The 19,925-nt window shown below is 43.8% G+C and overlaps 1 long non-coding RNA gene across 1 annotated transcript in view; it reads left to right on the top strand.

The window, feature by feature from the left end:
* The window catches only part of LOC137883582 (uncharacterized), a 32,247-nt gene continuing 12,322 nt past the window's right edge, over window positions 1-19,925 (top strand). Inside the window, exons 1-2 of the long non-coding RNA XR_011104582.1 lie at window positions 1-58; window positions 421-524. This is a non-coding gene — a long non-coding RNA (uncharacterized lncRNA). The remainder of the gene's footprint in view (window positions 59-420; window positions 525-19,925) is intronic.

Below are 19,925 nucleotides of genomic sequence, written 5' to 3'. Positions count from 1 at the left end.
GACACTTATTGCTTCACATTCTTCCAGAGAGACTCTGATGGCGGGGTTAATGGCCCAGGTGAGTGTGTGTCTGTCCATATGCAAATCATCAAACAGAAACATTCAGCGCACCTACAGTATGTTGCGCAATCGGCAGCTCAAATGCACGCAAACACATTGGTTTGGAATGAACTTTTAGCACACTTCAGCGCACAACTCACTCCCATCACCTGCCTTTGTTTTCATAATGGTTTCATGCCTTGTCTGATTTAAAGATGTGCTTGTGTAAGTGCGAATGTGTGTGTGTGTGTGTGTGTGTGTGTGTGTGTGTGTCACAACCTGTGAGAACATAGTGTTGATATTGGGTGAAAATGAACGTGATTCCCGTTGCGTCACCGTCCTCCATCCTTCAAATCCACGGTGAACGCTGATATTTTTCAGGTCATCTGTTGGCGTCATTGAAACTCGCGGGCTCCTCGGATACCTCCCAGGCTGCAGTCAATCATCTGGCGGGGTCAGTCCCGGGACAAGGGTAAAGGTCAAAGGTCAGTGATGTTCGTTGACCCGGCCGGCCGCCGGCACGGTCGGGTATCCTCGGGGAACCACGGTGACCCGAGTGAACCCTGACTGCTCGCTGGATGAACGGCAGTAGGCAACATTCAAACGCACAAATCTTCCAAACAAGCCCTCCGATACATGCCCTTAAAAGTACACAAACACACACACACACACACACACACACACACACACACACACACACATACACACACGAAGGCTTGACAGCTCTGTGGCAGCTCCTCAGAGGCTGTTTGGCTCTAACCTCTGTGTGTCTCAGTAAACAGTGTATTGGACTCAGAGGATGAAAGAAGAAGTTTATGCTCCTGCCGCTTGTTCTTTCAAGCCCGACACTTTCAATGCATATTTATCTAACGGCAAAAAAAACCGCACAAAAACAGCCATATGCACTCACACGGACCGCACACACACACACACACACACACACACACACACACACACACACACACACACACACACACACACACACACACACACTAGCACAGCCTTGAAATGTGCACAGATTACCTCTCATCTCTGTCAATGGAAGGTTTCCCCCTCTGATTTCAGGACCTTTTTGGGTTGTTTTTTTATTTTTTTAAGTAAACTAATCTTTGAGCAAATACCACAGGCTGTTTCTGAAGTCGGCACATAATGGCAGGTCTTAATATATCCCAATAAGAGCAAACAGACTCAACAAGAGGCTCGCTGGAAGTTTGGGATCAAAGCCTCGGGGCACAAAGGCAGAGATTTAGCATGTTAGAGTGATCGTCACTCTTTCACAGCCAAGTATTGTCTCTGTGTGTCTCTCCTCAAAGTTCTTTGAATTCCTGCTCAGTGTAAAACGCTTATTGTTATCTGTGGGTTTTACCGCCGCAAACCGTGTTCTTAAACATCTCGACTCTGCCTTTCAGACTCCCCTCTATTGAAGGAGAGATTAAAAAACAAGAAGGGGGGGGGGGGGGGGGGGGGGGGGACAAGAGCCGCGGAACATCAAACAGCCTCACATTGTGGGTTCACGCTTTGCTGTTCGGTTATTGTCGGATGACTTGACCGGGGTGTAGTGAATCCCAGCAGCTTGCAACAAACCCACTGTTCTGCGGTTGTGTTTAAAGTGGTTGTTGGTCTCAGTTGCCATGTGTACGGGGCGTGTTCCAGGTGTATTTGTACAAGATGCAGAGTTTTTGTGTGCATAAACAGGTTCTCTCCCCATCACGGCTCCCATTTTTAGTCGTAAAACTGTTTGATGATTTTGGCAGAGGCGATCCCTGAGTTTGTCTTCGTAGATGAAGAGTCAAGGCATTGCGCAACAGACTTTAAATTATTTTGTTTCCAAGGCAGCGGCCCCGGAGTTATCGCCGCCCACATTACACTAAAACAAACAAGGTTTCATTGTTGCGAGGGCCGATCGGTGCAAGCCCTGCGCTTGATTTGATTTACTTTGACTCATTAGAGTCTATTACACATTGCTTACATCTGATTGTTTCTGATAAACGCCTACGCTGTTGATTGTCCATAAATTTATCTTACGAAATCCCTATCGCCCCTATCGTCTCTCCGTGTGTGGGAGGATTGAACCACCGTGTTGTTTGTACAGCACACCTGTGAAAAGTGTAGTTACACATTCCCAGTGACAGGGCCGTGTTAGACATCTAGGTCACAACCTACTTTATTAGGAACAGCTTGCTAGTGGAGCTCGGACCCATTTTGTTTTCAGAACGGCCTTAATTCTTTGTGGCAGAGATTCAACAGGGTGCTGAACACATGCCTTAGATATTTGGTCCATATTGCACGATAGCGTCACATAGTTGCTGCAGAATTTGTCAATTTCCCGGTCCACCACATCGCATAGAAGCGCCGTTGGATTGAGATCTGTTGACTGTGGAGGCCAGGGGTGGATTGGCCCTAGGGAGTACCGGGAGTTTTCCCGGTGGGCCGGTCAGTAATGGGCCGGCAGTGGCTGACCTTTTTTTTTTTTTTTTTCTATGTAAAGACGCATAAGAGGCCCAGTGGCCCTATGATAGGCCCAGTAGTCCCGCCCACGCATTTTCCAGACCCCCCCCTCGTCCAATCACCTTTAATGATGAGCTAATGACACATCATTAGCAATCTGTGAGAGAGAAGAGAAAGCAAAAATGGAGAAAAAACGAAAAGGCGGTGCAGAAAAACTGAGGGAAAAGAAGAAAAAAAAGCTCTCGCAACTGATGCTGCTAAGAGCAGAAATCTAATAAACATGTTTGCTGCTGCGGGGGCCGGCGGCGGTGGCATAGCCTCCGGCTCCGGGGCTTTGGCTGCGCCGGGCGCGGCGGGTCCCTCTCAGGAGGTGTCGTCGGACCCGCTGCCATGGTGGTACAGGAGGGGGAGGAGGAGATTGGTGGTGGTGATAGCAGGTGTGTGTGCTCGCTAACATGTTGTGGATAAACACTCATTCACTAAATATTCAATGCTCCAGAATATCAAGGGATATTATTCAGTATAGTAGTGTTATTAAGGGCTTGTGTGATTATATGTACAGTACATCAACGGACCGAGTTGGCACAGTATCTGCGCGCGGATTGTGGTGGGCCAGTCCGGACCAAAAAGTCCAGGGCCGAATTTTTGTCCCAGTCCAGGCCTGGTGGAGGCCGTTTGAGTATCGTGACCTCTTTGTCATGTTCAAGAAAGATGCTTTTGAGATGATTACCCCGCGCACCGTAACACCACCAGCAGCCGCCTGAACTGTTGGTGCAACGCAGGACGGATCAGCGCTTTCATGCTGTTCGTGACGAACGTTGAGTGATGTTTTCACACGGTTCTTCACCTCGCGGTAAATCCTGGGCACTGCACTGCTACATCCGCCATGTGTCGACGAGTCGGGGTGACGTAGTACACGGTGTCTCACACGGCCGCTTGCTTTGTGAGACGCCATGGTGTGATTTTGGCCGAATCATGTGACGGGTCACAGGTCACCGGCCTTAAGCTTAGAACAGAATTTCTTTACATTTTTTAAACGTATCAATAGTAGTCGCAGACATATCGATACACTCTCATAAGGTATATCGATATTTTCGTTGTGGTCTTCTGCTGCTGGAGCCCATCTGCTTGCAAGGGCTCACTTAACACCTGCTGCCGTACATTTTGGAATTCAAACTTTGTTAAAATGAAACCAAGAAACTTCTCCCTTCTCTCTCAACCACAGTGAAAAGTGAAATTGTTCACTGGAGTTGTTCCTCCTCCTCTGTTCAGAAGTTGTTAATCTTCTTTTCTTTGTACAGTAATCAGCGCTGTGGTAAACAAAGCCTGATCACTAATCAACAGATTACACCAGAGCCTCTTCTCGCTCTTCTGATGGGATTAGTGGAAGATTTTTTTTACAAATAAGAGTGGCAAACTTTCCACTCCTCCACATCTCCACACTCAGCTTTTTAGGTCCTTTGTGCCACCACCTGCATCTCTTTAACTTCACCACTTTCATCAGAGCTTGGCAGCGCTGATGGTGCTTCCTGGCACCTGATAACTTGTTATTTTTCAAAGGTCGGGGTAAAGGATGCAGCATGAAGTACGATGAGGCTGTGATGGTTGCTGCATGCCGGTGGAGGTCATGAACCGCGTTTGGAACATTTCAGTCTCGTTCACCTGTCTGTTGTTGTGTCAGTGGTACTGTGTGTTATTCCTGCCAGTGAAACAGAAACTTAGAGACCTTTTGAACTCAAGAAATGTTTGACGTATTCAGGTGCTTTACCTGCAGAATTTGAGTTTCTATGCCGCTGCTTCTTCATGCTGCTTTCTTGTTTATTAGCAGTTATAAGATTAAAAACTGAAATATGTATTGGAATAGAATGGAAAGTAAGAGAAAATATATATAAAAACATGCTGTACATGCATATTAGCACATATATATATAAATACCTATATGAAAGAAGGGGGATGGAAAGTTTGTAGCAATTTAAACCATCATAACCATTGTTCATATTCCATAAGGTACAATATATAAATAAGTACTTAACATATAGATGTTCACATGCATGCACGTGTTTCATATACGGCATTAGATGCAGTTGTAGTATAATTAATGTATGTAGTTAGTTAAACGAAACGGCCGGTATTATGTGCACATATCTGTGTTTTTATGTATTCTGTATAGTTTTATGCAGGTATGTATTTGCATATGTATCCATAATCTCCAAATTTTAGCCTTTACGTATCTTTTTAACTATGAAACATTTGATAGTAGACATGCAGCAGCCTCAGATTCAGTCATGCTGTAAATTTCCGTTACACACATGTTGCATCCTTAACTGAAAATCCAGATTTTTAACGGGCATCAGCCACTAACGGGTACAAATACTCTGAAAGTCTGATTGATCTGTGAAACCATGGTGTTTGTTTGTGTCTGTTTGTGTCTTAAATAGCTGCTGCTTAATTTGCCTGAACGTTCATTTTCGTGCTTGCCTGTGGCTGCAGGTTGCCGTCTCTAAACGCCGTGTTGCCCTCTGTTTGCACCTGAGCTGCCAGGTTACATCAGACAGACAGACAAACGCACGCACTCGCGTTGGCGAGAGCGCTCACTCGGCTGGCATTCGGTGATGGGTTACGGCACGCCTATGTTTTATAGTTGCGTTTTGCACGGAAGACTCCGGGTTTCACCCTGATGCAAAACGAGAACTCTCCCAGAGGTTCACAAAGGGTTTGCCGGCCTACGACCAAAAGTATGTGTGTAAGCATGCTTGTGTGTGTGTGTGTGTGTGTGTGTGTGTGTGTGTGTGTGTGAGTGTGTGTGTTTGCGCGTATAAACAGGTGAGCCACAGGGTGATTATGCTGTCAACTGCTGCTGAGTCATACGCATCTCCACCAAGTTAATTAGAGGTGGCAGAGCATACCTGCTTTTCCACACACACATAAACACACACATACGCAACCACGTCCAGCACAGAGGTAGACAAACGATACGTATAAATAAACTTGCGTGCCATCCTCTGGTGTACACTCAATACTTTGATTTTGTCACCGTCATCAGAGGTGCATGCACATGCACACTTGAGCGTCAACGTTTCCCAGGAAGACAAAATTTATGGTTAAAGCATCGGCATTCTGGGAATTTAAACAGCTGCTGAATGTGATGCTGTATACTAACTAGTCCAGTCTATAAAGTCAAGGTTAGATCATCTACGCTTTAGTTAGCGCTCACTGTTCTTAAAGTGGGTTGTGCGGTATTAAAACGAGGAGTTGTAGCGCTACAAATATTTAGAAATGTAAACTCAAACATGGGTAAATAGTGCATTTTTTGGGGACTATTTTTAACAGTGATTTAGTACACATTTGTTGGGCTACTAAGTATTCATGGGAGCAGCAAAGTGGGGTCGTGTCATAAGGCAGGAGCCACAGGTGTGTGTGGCACCAATGTGTTTTTAGTTTTGGTACAAATTGAGCTTCATTGAATGAGGAACGGTACATCAGGCTTTGTTCTTCTCCAGATATTGTGTCGATAGATAACAGAGATATTGATTAAACATCGAATCAATATGGATGTTGGTTAGATATCTATATTGTGGTGACAATGACATAATGCGTTGTATTCCTTTCTTGTCGGACTAACTGGCTCATGTCTTGTTTTAGATTTGAACCACGCTATGGAACAGGACTGGTCATACATGTAGTTGTACCATTGTTTCTTTAATAAAGTAATCTCTCATCCACTTTGATTTATTGTTGAAGAGACATTATTGTTGTGAAACAACTCAGTTCAAGGAGCAAATGAATCTGAAAGAACAAGAAATCTATACATTATACAAAGTCACTGCACATTTTCAAACGCAGCCAATCAGAATCAAATGTAACAATAGAAATATACAAAGTATAAATCTATACATCTATAATATATTCACGCCCCAAAAGTAGGCATGATGTTAATTTAGATAAAGCATCTGTCAAGAAACCTTCATTGAGTTTAGAAATGAATGAAAGCGAATGTCTGGATGATAGTTTGAGAGGAACACGCTGAAGCTGTCATGGTGTCTGTAACAACGAGGTAAAGAAAGTGGGGTTTTATAGTAAGTGGTCCAAAACATAAAGAACACAGGTGCCACATTGGTTCATGACTGTAGTGGTTTGCTGTTGTCGCCCCTCACATCTCCGTTGACCTGCTTTTCCCACCCTGTCTGAGCACATGACTGAAAGAAGAGCTCCTCGGGGGGGAAACGCTCAGCGCCACACTGACATGTACAGAAAACGTCGGCAGCAGCAGATTGCATGAGTCAAACCGCTTCTCTTTGTCCTCGTTCCGTCGCCGGTGATTAGATGACAGGGTTTACGGTTTCTAGGTGGTGAGAGCCTTCATTGCATAATAAAGAGAGCACACTACGCCCTGTGGTCATTTTGTCACAGAACCCGGGTCACACCTATGAGGAATACGCCAGGACAATGGACCTGCATGTCCTTGTTTAATGCGGTCTGCGTGAATATATGGCGTCTGCTCGTACTCGAAGCCCGCTCCAGATGATCGTTAAATCTGAGCCGATTGCACAAAAATAAACTGTGGCTCAGGGAAGCTCTCAAACCGCTTCCTAGTAAACAGTGATGTCGTGAAGACATCTATGCCTCAGTTCAAACCAGGCACAATGTTGTTGTTGTCTTTTTCTAATTGAATACAGGCAAAAATGGCCGCTATATACACAATATATGACAATATAGACTCACCAAAACTGCCTTAAACTTGCGTTCTTTCTAATGGCCATCATCCTATAGAAGTCTATGAAAAAATTACCTTCTCACCCGATTTATTACCTCAGTAAACGTTGTAAACAAGAGTTTTTAGTCGACACGTAGTATTAAGTATTACGGGTCTGTTAATAGATTTTCATATCATTTTGAAAATAAAGCAATGACCCCCTGGATAGAACAAAAGTACAAAAGAAATCTGGATCTCTCTGCTGTTGAAAATGGTCGATGTATTTATCATTTATTATGACAGGAGTCATTTAATTCATAACATATTTAATGTGTCTGTTCATTTAAGACATTCCTTTTTCTCGTTAAACATTGCTGTGGTGTTAACCAGGTAGCCATGGTCAAAACTGTATTATGCATATTTACTCTCTCTCTCTCTCTCTCTCTCTCTATATATATATATATATATATATATATATATATATATATATATATACGTCACGTTGCAGAAAACCTTTTAAAAAGTCCACATGCTGAATGCTATAATAACCCTCAGCGGATCTATAATGCCTGCATTTTGAACTGTAAACTAAAGCGAGCCGAAGCTCTGTTTCGCATTTCGCATGTTCAATTACAGGATGTATTTTTCATAACTCCTTGACTTAGGTTTTCCCTGGGTGTGGATGGAAATACAGAGAACAGTCCACCTAAAATGTAAACAGCAGTTTCTCATTTCTCTGCCTTAATTTCAATGTAAACCAAACCAATCGCTCCCCCTGCTCGCAGTCAAACCACCGAACTTGATGGTTTCTTGGTGTTCCTCGCCTCAGGCCACCCATTTGGCACGTTGTCCCGCTCTGTGTGGCTCAGTGCTGTACAGTAGGTCCCAGAGAAGGAGAGGAGACGCACAACGAACACTGCAATGTGCTCCGTCAACAGTACAGCAGGAAGCTCTTCAGTATTTATTCCTTCTCCGTCAGAAGCAGAACAACACGTATCGAGTGATATTCCTTCTCCCGTCCGTCTTTGTGAGTTGAAACAAAGGGAAGATTTATTCGTCTCAAAATCCAAATTGGTTGCACCGCATGAACTAGTTCTTATGTAGTGATTGCTGTTGCTGTTACTCAATATTCACACCCGGTAATGGCTGAAAGAACCAACTGAAATGTCAAACGCAACCTGTGTTTGACAGAAGCTCGTCGCCTCAAAGAACTCAGGGAAGGACTTCACACGTGGCAGATTTACGAAGACCTGGTGCAGCTCAGTCTGGCAGAACCAGAGGGACGTACTGAACCCGCTGTACTCTGGCTCCAGTCAACAGGCAGCGAGGCTCTCTGGGGACGGAGTATAACTGGGTACGCTACACACTGTTAGACGTGACCCACTTCACACAGCAACACAATGACGACCGGGATGTGGCCTATTACATAAACCATATCATGTTGTAATGCAACATCCTTTTCCAAGCGTATAGAGTGAATCCAGGGCGTCGCTGCAGACGGCTGATATCATGTCAGGAGCAGACGCGACAGATTTGATTCGGACAATTTACCGTTCATTAACCTCCACCGTGATTTCTATTTGCACAGATAACAGGATTGATACGCAACGGGAATCCGTGCCGTGACATTCGGCCATATTTGGTCGCCTAAGCTCTAAAACAAGCTGTCCCTAGATTACACAGCTATAAAGCAATCAGCAGCAGATAGCATGAGCTGCATTATCGGCCCGTTGAGCAATTCTTCCCCTCAGCGGGTGTTGTCACTGTGTTGGCCCGAGCACCACGGGTCATCTGTTTCTTTGTCAACACTGATAGGGCTTTCACGAGGCCGAACGCTGAACCCACACTTGTCAACCGATCCATAATGGGAGCCGAGCGGCGGGGGGGGGGGGGGGGGGGGGTCGGCACCGCGAAGCCGAGGCTCACACGTAGTCGGCCACCGGCTCTGAGAGTGAAGCTGCTGTTGATTTATATCTGGGTTTGCTGTGATAATGTAAAATACAGCAGAAATGTACAGCTGACTTGAAAGGTAAAAAAAAAAACGTGAAACCACTGTAAAATCAAACTGACGTATTTCTTTAATTTCACGTCGACTGTTTTGTATGTAGACGAGTAACAGTGAGATAACTCCACATGACTAAGCATGTTTTACAGTAAAACAGTCATGTATGGACTGTGTCAACAGTAATGATTATGGACGATAACTGTCTTTAATGACTCTCTGTAAATGAACTAGCTTGTGGCCACACATGACAAAGTTCACAACTTTATCAAAATATGTGATATTACTTTACAACTGCAGCTCTCAGCATGTGCAGCCAAAAGTTCAGCTCTAGACAAAAAACCCAGGTCATGTTGACTGGTGTAAAATACAGTTACATACATTCTTATTGAATGGTTTTCATGCTGTGCGTGACCTTAATTTCCTTTTCCTTCTCATTGTGAGCCTCTGACACACCCAAACCTCTTTCACCAAAGGGTAATATGTAGAGAAACACCTTTTGGATGGAGACATTTATTAAAAGGCCAATAAGCCAAATTACAAACGCAGCAGAAACTGAGACGAAAAGCTTGTATAGTAAAACTGAGAAAAATCACTAAAATCCCATCAACTTCACAGCTATTCAGCTCCACTTAAACCCTTAAACACAGATTAGGTGTTTGGCGGACAAACATTCTAAAACCACAAATTGGTTAATGTGATGAAAGGTTAGCTAATGATTAAGTCAACGCAACTTAGACAAGCTTGGTTAATCAGGGTGTGGTTGAGGTTAATACAAATTGTACTCAGATGTGAATCACCTGAGTTGTAGTTCACTGTTATGTGATTCACAGAGTTCTGCTTTTTATGTCATTTATTAGAGACTGAATATCTAACAGTGCATTTTGAGCGGAGGATGCTATTTGTTGTGTTACGAGGCGTCAGTAAGGTTATTAAATGATATTCCTTGACTGTTGCAAAATTGGCAAACTTAGATTGTGCACTGACCTCACAAATCTAAAGAAAAACTGGGTTATTATGCAACATCGCAAAAAATTTAAACAAAACAACTTGAGCAACAGAACCGTTGCAAAAGTCATTCACAACCTCGTTGGCTGCAGATTAACAGCACTTGGAGGATGATTCAAGCATTGTGGTGCCTTGTGTCGCCTCAGCAGCTGCTGTTTTTACAAGAGGTTTGAGCAGCATTCCTTCATAGTAAATTACAGTTGTATGGCACTTTTTCCCTATATTAACTTTTACAGGAACCGTTTTGAGGAACTCAGGCACACTACTTGCATTTTCACGCACCATCCAGGTGGAGTTTGCGGTTCTGAATCTCGGAGATCGACTCCATTCAAAAACAACTCATGTAAATAGCAGTTTGAGAAAGTCAAATCAGGAAGGCGAGACAATGTGGACTAACCCTAACCCCACACACACACGAACACCTGCTATCATATGTCACAAGACGACAACTAAGCAATCTCCCGCCGCTGATGATGACCATGAGATGTGGTAGATGGTCAATTGACCTGGACTTCTTTTTAGTCTAGTCTTAAACTACTTGGTTAAGCTTCGGAAGAGTCAGTCATTGCTGCCATGTCCAAAATAAGTCAACAGCTGCTGATGGTAGAAAACACGACACAAACCACCGTCACTTCACTCCTTTACCAGTCTGTTTTGCCTAATCGTCATGGTTTTTAAAATTGATATTAAGCTACCGGGTTTAGTTCTTGAGGCTCATAAGTTCCCTTGGATGTATTGGCTGAACACGGCCAAAGTAAATGTTAACGGTGATGATTTACTACATGTTATTCAACTGACGTTGTGTGAAAATAATCCATGTAACTTTTGTTTGTATACAGGGAAGACTGTTGAATTGCTGTTCATCGTCTTGAATTGTCTTTGGTCACTTTTCTAAATATTTTATAGTTGCGTGTTTCTATTTTTTGACCTGGGTTGGGGGTTGAGGTACTGGGGTCTGTGCTGGCATTCGAGGGGCTTTTCTCTAACCTCTTGTCAAGCTGTTTGGATGCATGCTCAAAACAATGACTCAACCCGTTAGTTGACTAACGCGACCGTTTCAAACATTTGCCTTTACACGCTGTTGTCTGGGAGTTGGATTAATGAAGCTGGGATACTCCCAGGTTTCACAACGCCTGGCCAGATACTGAATGAATGCCTGAGCAGAAGACGAAAACACATTGTCAGCATCCAGCATGCGGCCAAACTTCGTGAGTCACCGAACTCGGGACCTTTTCTGAGCCTCAGCAGCTCGACACAAACATGGGCGGTTGATTGATCGGTCAGAGTGTGTTGCACACACTCACAATGCACACTCCGTCTGCCAGCCTGTGACAGGCTGCAGTTAGACAGGAAGCAGTTTCATGTTAAACAAACAGACGCGTTTTTGCATATACACAGAAACACTATTTTTGTGTTGCTCGTCAAACGGCATAGTGATGGGGTGAATTGGGGGCAAATGATTAAAGGGTCAGTTCACTCAAATGACAAAAAAACCAAAACATTCTCTCTTATCTTATATATAGGGTTGTTGTAAATATCTGTCTCTGTAATTGCTGCCTTCATCCCGAAACAATTGAAGAGAATTTTGTTTTTTTCAGCAGCAGTGTTTCTTGTTTCTTGATAATCCACAGAACACTATTACAAGTTCAAGGTGGCCCTATGGGGCTTTCTGATAAACAAACAAAAGACAAGTTTTTATTCAGTGTTTCTCACGAGATCCTTGAAGTCTAGCAAATGTGTTGAACGCATTTCCTTTCTCATAAAACATTTACAAAGCTCAATTTTTTGGAATGTTTAAATCCTGACTTGTTTAGGCTTTACGTCCATGTTTGCTAGCTTGCAGTATTCTCCTTCCCCGCCTTGGTTGATTCATTGCTGTGCTTCTTTGCGCGTAACGTCCATCAACTGTCAATCGGTGGAACAGCGTGAAACCAGCAGCAGGACTTTGTATCGCCTCACCCATATGCACGTGTGCTTGTGCTTGTGCGTCATGCAAACAATCCAGGCACCCACTTGCATTGCTCTGTAGCGCTACAAGTGGTCAAAATCTCCACAGGACTCCTTTAAAGAGTAACTGCTGAACAAAATGTGTTTTTAAGATATAAACTAAACGATATGACTGTAGAGACATCTGCAACAATCTGCATCTCATAGTTGAAAATGACTCAAAACTCCATCTACTGTTTTAGATCGGTCCTAATCTTGCAAAGGCCAAATCTGAGATAGAATCAATAAATCATAAAATAAAAGAACGTTAACGCTCTTCAGTCTGACCCCCTGTTCTCGTCTTTCTGTGGACTAGACCTGAAGCGTTCAGCATGAAGCTAGGTCTGGTGAATCACTGTTAATGAAAGCATTGTGCTGTCCTGCGCTGTGTGTAGATGAAACATTTAGTTGTTTAATGTTTCTCTTTTAGCGGCTAGGTAGTTAGCTAGCTAACGTTAGCTTGCTAATTCCGCCACGTTTTAACGCTAACGTTACACCGGCTACAGAAAATGAGCAGAACAGCTGTGTTGAAGCTGCATGGAGGCTTTCCGTAACGCTACAAGTTTCTCTCTTTCCCTGATATACAGTGAGGTCTTTCTTCTGAGTGACCCCTCTCTGTGTGAACACATCTTAACGGGGGTAGGGTTTCTGGAAAGGGTTGATGTTTTATGTATGCGAGCACCAAAAACCAAATTGATTTGTTTTAGATTGGTGTGGGTGCAGAAATAATGACAGATATCTCTAAAGCTGCACCAAAAAAAAATTGCATGGTTAGATGCCACTAAAAATATATGAGAAATTATGATTTTGTAACATGGATAAACCAACTCTTTTAATCTTATTGATTCCCATCCACCAAGGAGGACTTTTTATATACGATTTCTAAGCTTTGAAACGGGAGATTTGATTTATGTAAAAGATGCTGCAACTTAATATCAACAAGAAGCTTCTAGTATTTGGCACATTCAGAGTGTACACAACTGCAAATAGTAGTTTTTTGTTGTTGGAGCACAATGCGCTCAGTCATTATAAGAAGGATGAAACTTTAATGATCCCCATGGGGAAATTGGGGAAATCATATTGCAAAATGAAAGGATGTTTTTCCGAGTTTAAGAGGCTGCATCACGGCAACAACATAAAGAGCAAGTTTCCAGCCTTTGTCATTTTAATATGGCTCGGCGGAGTTTCAGACCAAATTTCACTCCTTGTCATCGCTGTTGTCTGTTTCCCCTCTCGCTGCTCCTTCGCCGGTGACTTCTGTTTATGCAGAAGTGGCTGCTCGACTTCATCTCACCCCACACAAAGGAGAGCAGCTTGTACCGTTCTCTATGTTAATGGCTCTCTCTTTGTGTGTGCGCCGCACATGCCGATAACTCCCAGCTTTAATCCAGGCCTGTGTCTTGGGAGTAGCACATTCCCGGTGGCGTGCGTGCAAGGATTAGACGCAAGGGTCGCTGTAACGGCGTCTAATCTACAGCAGGCCTGTTCTTCAGTGACTCGCTGCTTTGAGTGCCTGTGTATAGCGAACACAATAAGGATGCTAGACATCCCCGCTCTGCATATGCACGGCTTTATTACCGCTCACAATGAGAGGCAGGTTTTTGAGTGGCATGTAGCTTGTCGCGCGTTCCCGAAGCCAGCAGGTATTTGTGCGTCTCTCCCACAGTTAGCTGCATGTGTTCAGGGGCTTTCTGGACTGCTGGGAGTGAGATATCAAATAAGAAGGCTGTTTATCTGCGCAAACAATCCTTTCGTGACTGGATGTGGTGATATCATGCATGAACACTTGCGCGTTCTCCCACTAACAACGGCTAAGGTCGGCCCTCTTGTGTTATAGCGGCCCACGGGTCTGAGTAATGACTGCAGATACAGTTCATATAAGCTGTGGGTGTTACCTCCAGCCTTTGTTTGCCGAGTCACTCAAACACTTGCGGGTTAAGTGGAGGTACATGTTGTGTTTTTTTTGGTGTCCTGATCTCTAGAAGTTCACAGCTCGCCTCGTCTCGCAGGTGAACCATGAGAGCTGTTCTCGTATGAGGGTGTTTTACATGATATTAGGTGTGTCTGAGGACATCTGGAGTGCTGGAAAGACAATATGAGAGAACACGCCGTACCAGCCCTCGCTTAGCGCAGTAGTTCAGCAGCTTCTCCCTTTTCCCTCAGGCCCACTGTGTGTGGAGAGAGTGTGGAGAGACGGAGGTCAAGAAAGAGCAGAGAAGGAGAGACGGGAGGGTCAGTAGACCAACGGTTCAATTCATCAACTAAACGTTTGTGCTTGAATTGTGGTGCTTAAGTAAAGGATCTGAAGGATCTCTTTTTCCACCACTGAATACTAGAGTGCATGTATTTCCAAATATCTACTGTAAAGTAGACCTACTGTGAAGGAGTGGAGTTTAGTTTTGCCATAACTCAAAAAGATTATATTTACAGTTTTGTGGGATTTGTCTCCATTCAGATCAGCCGAAGAAACTAAATGAGTCAGGGGGAAATAAAGATCGTGTCTAATGTTGAATGTAAAACCTTAAAGTCAATCCTTCAGATAAATGGAGTGAGTAAAAGCAGAAAGTTGCTCAAAATTGTTCAGAAATGTAACACTATCTTAAATGTGTGCTACAACATTCAAACAGAACAGATGTGTGTGTGTGTGTGTGTGTGTGTGTGTGTGTGTGTGTGTTTTTTTTCTCTCTCTCTCTGTGATGGAGACTGAAAATTGAACCAGGGAGGTAAACAGAGAAGCAGAGAAGCTGGAGGGCAGAGATGGAGTACAGTACAAGCGAGCAGAGAGAGGTTTTCGACACCTCTATAGCAGCTGGCTCTGCCAGACACGCCATCCTGCGTGGGTTCACTGACAGGCATTACTTCACCTGCCCTGTGGTTACCCAGCCAGAGACCGAACACACACACGCACACACACACACACACACACACACACACACACACACACACACACACACACACACACACAGTCCTGCTCTTTCCCACGTAATACTCTCACATCTACAATCGCCTTGTACTGATTAGAATTCCAGGAGATTCACTGGAGCCTAAAGATTCATTGTAAAGATCATCAAAAGTGTTTTTTTACAAGACTCTACTTCCAAAAACTGAAGTTTATGTTTGCTCTTCATCAATCTGCCTTCACACCAGTGTTTTGATTTCATACAGGACTCTGTGGTTGCTATATTTTGGATTTTGGTGCAGATTTTCTGACAAATTGAAGTGCCTTCTAGGGGTAAAGTCGATTTATTGCTGGTAACATTAAAGGAAGCTTGAAAACACAAATCAAAAATCTTTAAATCTTCAAATCTTTAAATTCGTTATCATGCGTCTAGTTGTGTGATGATATCATTGCAAACTCAAGCAGTTAGTTTACTTTTAAAAATCACAATGTGTTTTTGTTGCGGCCGGTATCTCCCATGAATTTTGCTACATCTTTTTTGTCTTTTTGTCTTTACTGGAGCACTTAATGCAAGTGAGAGGTTGTTTTGACTGCTTTGCTTTACTGTAAATCGTTGAATCCAAACACACTCCCGGATGCAAACTTAAACACAAAACATTTTCTTTTTTTTTTGTTGCACGATGCCTGCTGGGTTTTGTGGAGAAAGGGCCAAAAATAGAAATGGTTATTTCACAGGCGGAGGCCTCAGGGCATGTGGCAGCCATTTACACAACAGACACAGACGCTCTCAGGGGACGGCACAAACAATGGCAGCCTCTGGGAACGAGACAGTTACACAACCCAGCTTCTGAGCGACTTCTGGGGGTGTCTTTTACGTGTCGCGTTGAGCGCGCGGTTACATAAATTACCCTCCGTCACGTAACAGAACAACATGTGAGATGGGACCGTGTCATCTTTGCCGTATCGGTAACGTACTGACTTACATAAATGAGCATCGCCCAACTCAAATGGACTCAGTGAGGCGTCATCAGCCAGTATTATGTTTAGCCCGTCACATGTGCACCACAAACACGTCCTTATACTGTATGGCTGAGGTATCAGTCATGAAGATCTGCTCACATTTGCATATTAACAGCACAAACTGTGCGTAATGTTTTTGCTCGGAGTGTTTGCATTGGCTTCACTATGCTAGGTTTCTTCACAGTTTAAGGTGGTAGGGGTTAAGTGTTTACAGCTTCTTGGTTTCACGACTTTTCCACCACTCGTGCGACCAGACGTTGCTCACGATAGCATAAGCTGTGTGACGTTCAGCAGCCTGCTCATTTACGTGATATTCGTATTCCTCCCTGTGCCCTGAACTGCACTTCCAGTGTGTGTACACATGGGGCATCAAGGTGTAAACCAGTGAATGGCTTCAGCAGAAGTATCTGATAATGGTTGTGTGGCCTCAGGGTTAGGCGGTGAACTTTGTCGAGAAGCATGGTCGTTATTCTGTAGGTTATCCATGCCTGAATGGTGATGTGTGTACAGTACAGTGTACCAATGCAAACACACACAGTGATCCATCCGTTAATGCAAATGCTATGAGTAGCTATAGCTGTAGGCAGAGTGGTACACTTCAAATAAGATCTTTGTGATTAATGCAAAACCGTTTGTGATCTATGATGGATATTTCGACTTTGCTGAAACACCCCAAATGGGAAATTGGTATATTATTTGTAATACCTTTTCCAAGTGTATTTTATTTCGTTGCAGTGTATTTTGGGTATTTCTTACGTGCCTTGTGTGCTGTATTTTGGCAGTCAGTAATCATTGTCTAATATATTAATGCAGACTAGACTAGACTTCACTTTGATTGACGTGTATACTGAATTAAAGTGCCCTTTGTTTGAGTTGCATCAGTTTTCACTCAGAGAATAATGACGGTGTATGTGGAGTTCTTCTGCTCTTGCGTCTCCATGTACATCTGGGTGTGGATGTGTCAAAACCTGAAACAAAAGTCTTCCGACCAAATTATTATAGATGCCTTTTAAATTCCTTACATAAAGACAAGGCGTGGTACACCCTGGGTGCCTTTTAAATCAAGAGGTTTATTTATAAATCTTGTCAATAACTGAGGGAAAATTGACAATTATATAGAAATAGCCAATCTTCTCACTGATGGTCGCGTTTACTCAGTATTACATTGAGACTGTTTCAACACCGGTGGAAAACGCCTCGTTGTGTTTAATAATAATAATATGTTACAGACATGTTACAGTAATAACGTCATTACAGTCTAATAAAAATGCCAAACTGTAATTTATTCTTAAAAAGTTATTCATTGGTCCTGACCATAGACTGTGGACGTAGTCATCGTGACATCACCTATTGGTTTGCGGATTGCTATTTTGAAGCCTTGCGATTTCACCGTCGCCATCTTGGATTACGACCGTCGCCATCTTGGATTACGACCGTCGCCATCTTGGATTACGACCGTCGCCATGTTGTTTTTTTGCAACCGATGAACAGAAGTTACCGTATTTGGAATGCGGAGGAGTGACGTAGCGACGCTGTGTATGAATTTTCCTCAAGTTTACAGAAACAAAGACACGTTGAAGTTCATCTGAAACTGAAGAGGGGCCGCTGAAGGATGTTATTCAGCGTTTTAGTGGATAGCGTGACTGCAGACTACACAAGTGCTCTGACTGTAAACTGAGGTCGTCATCTGCCTTGAAAGACCTGGGCCGTTTGCCAAGTAGTGGAGAATTCGGCAATACCTGTGGCCAACGGCATTTGGGGCCATTAGCGCAGGGTGTGTCTGCATATTGTCCAATTTTCTGCGTGTGGGAATGACTAAGCATTCACATTAACATAAATGAGATGACAGTTTTATGGTTGTTGAATGGAGAGTGAAATGTTGACGCAATGTGGCCAGCAGTGCTCAGGTACAGAGCGACTCGGGTGAAATGGTCACTAGGAGACGTTCCAAAGATCACGTTTTTGTTTTACTGAGCAAAGATCGAAGTTCCGCAAAGAGTTCTATTGCACAAGAGTCTGATACTGAAACTGTATATGTGTTTTGGTGAGGATTTGGTTTGAGATTACTCAAGTTTCCACCAATCTTTGACAGCACAATGTAGCAAATAGTTTATGTGCGACCATAGTTTGAGAGAACAATGGCAGCTAAGCTTCGGAGCAGTGTTGTTTCTTGTCTCTAGGTGTGAACGCGCCTGCCTATCAACAATCAGAACTGTTTAAACGAGATAAGGCGAGTCCATTACCAGCTCAGGTGTGTAGTCGTTCGAGATCGACGCTTTCGAGTCAACATGTGTAACACCTGTACTGATAAGCAGCTCAAAAGTTTGCCCACTAAAGTCTTCAGACAAAGACCGAGAGATGAATATGCCGTTCTTATCAGCATGTGAAATGACAGCCATTTCATGCCAGAGGCAGTTGATACAGTCTTTTCAATACAACCAGCATTCTTTAAACAACCCTGTGACCCTGACTAATTACTGCAGTTTAGTTGCATTGCTTTGTCCCTACTGTATGCTTGCACATTTAAAAGCTATTTACATTCCTTCCATTCTACTTGACGTGTTGGTACATAACAGTGCGTGCTATAGATGGATACACAGATTCTTCAAATACAGAATAGGAATTATGTCTGCATATTTTGTCCGTTCCCCCAAGACTGAAAACAGTTTCAAGTAGCTGTCGGGCCCATAACTAATTACACCCCGTGTGTCATCTCATCAATCAACTGTTGGTTTCATTAACTATGCCAGTTCGTCTGTTCCGAGGTGAACTTTTCCCGTTCCGCTTGGTCGCAGAAAGCGGACGATAACTCATTTGTGTACGATGCACACAAGCCCACTGCTCTTGTGTTATCAGCACGCGGCATCTCACCTGTACATACAAATGCACGCGTAACGGCTCATTTCAACGTGCAACAGCTATCACCTGCTGTTCAGACGACCAATACGGACCAGACCGGCCACCGTCCCTCCATTCCCATAGCGGGGCCGGCGTGCGGTTAAGTTTTGCGGCGTGAAGAGATGGTTGTGCACGTTCCAAGTGAGGAACAAAAGGATTTCTGAAATGTGGATCACTAGAAAAAGAGAAGAGGAAGTGTGTGTGCGGTGAGGAAGAAGGATTCTTTCACAGGAGAGAAACGGAAAAAGAAGAGCTCGGGAGGAGAGTTTTGGGGCGTGCTGCTCGATGCTGCGAGTTTGCATACATTGTATTGAGAGACAACAGCTTTGTAGAGTGTGCCCGTGCATGCTTGTATGAGCCACTGTATTGGAATGCTGGCCCCGGGCACTCAGCAGCTCACAGCTTTAACTTCTGTAAACAAACTAATAGCAGGAGACCGGAGGACCACACAGCCTCTCTGGTGAAACTCTAACTGCAGCCTGTAGCCCCACACTGCTGCTGCTGCTGCTGCTGCTGCTGCTGCTGCTGTGGACACGACACGGAGACTGATTTACGTTACTGAAGGAGGCCTTGAGTGCTGGCTTTGAATGTTATCTACACTTAACGTCCATCGTATACACTAAAGGCGGAAAGCAGAATCCGCTCCTTACTTTATGCTCCCGTACGAACTAATTCATGCGTTCTTCTACATTTCAATCATGGATCTTTGTCACGAAGTACAAAATGTATTTATTCCTAAACCCTGGATATACTCTGTGAAAGTACGCTGGTTCAAATGTGCCTGGTGTAGCTGGTGCAAAGGCATGACCTAGTTAAACGTACTCACTGTGCTTTCTTTATGTTCCAGTACAGATGATAATGTCCCCGTTGGGTCAGTGCTTGTTAGTAAACCATAACCATGCATGTATTGAATCCAGCCTCCTAAGATCACC

Source organism: Cebidichthys violaceus, unplaced genomic scaffold (genome assembly GCF_023349555.1).
Source record: "Cebidichthys violaceus isolate CVI_PGR_0920_01 unplaced genomic scaffold, fCebVio1.0.p SCAF_33, whole genome shotgun sequence".
In the NCBI taxonomy this organism is placed as follows: Eukaryota; Metazoa; Chordata; class Actinopteri; order Perciformes; family Stichaeidae; genus Cebidichthys; species Cebidichthys violaceus.
The sequence above is the reverse complement of the archived record's forward strand: the minus strand, read 5'-3'. Positions and strand labels throughout refer to the sequence as shown.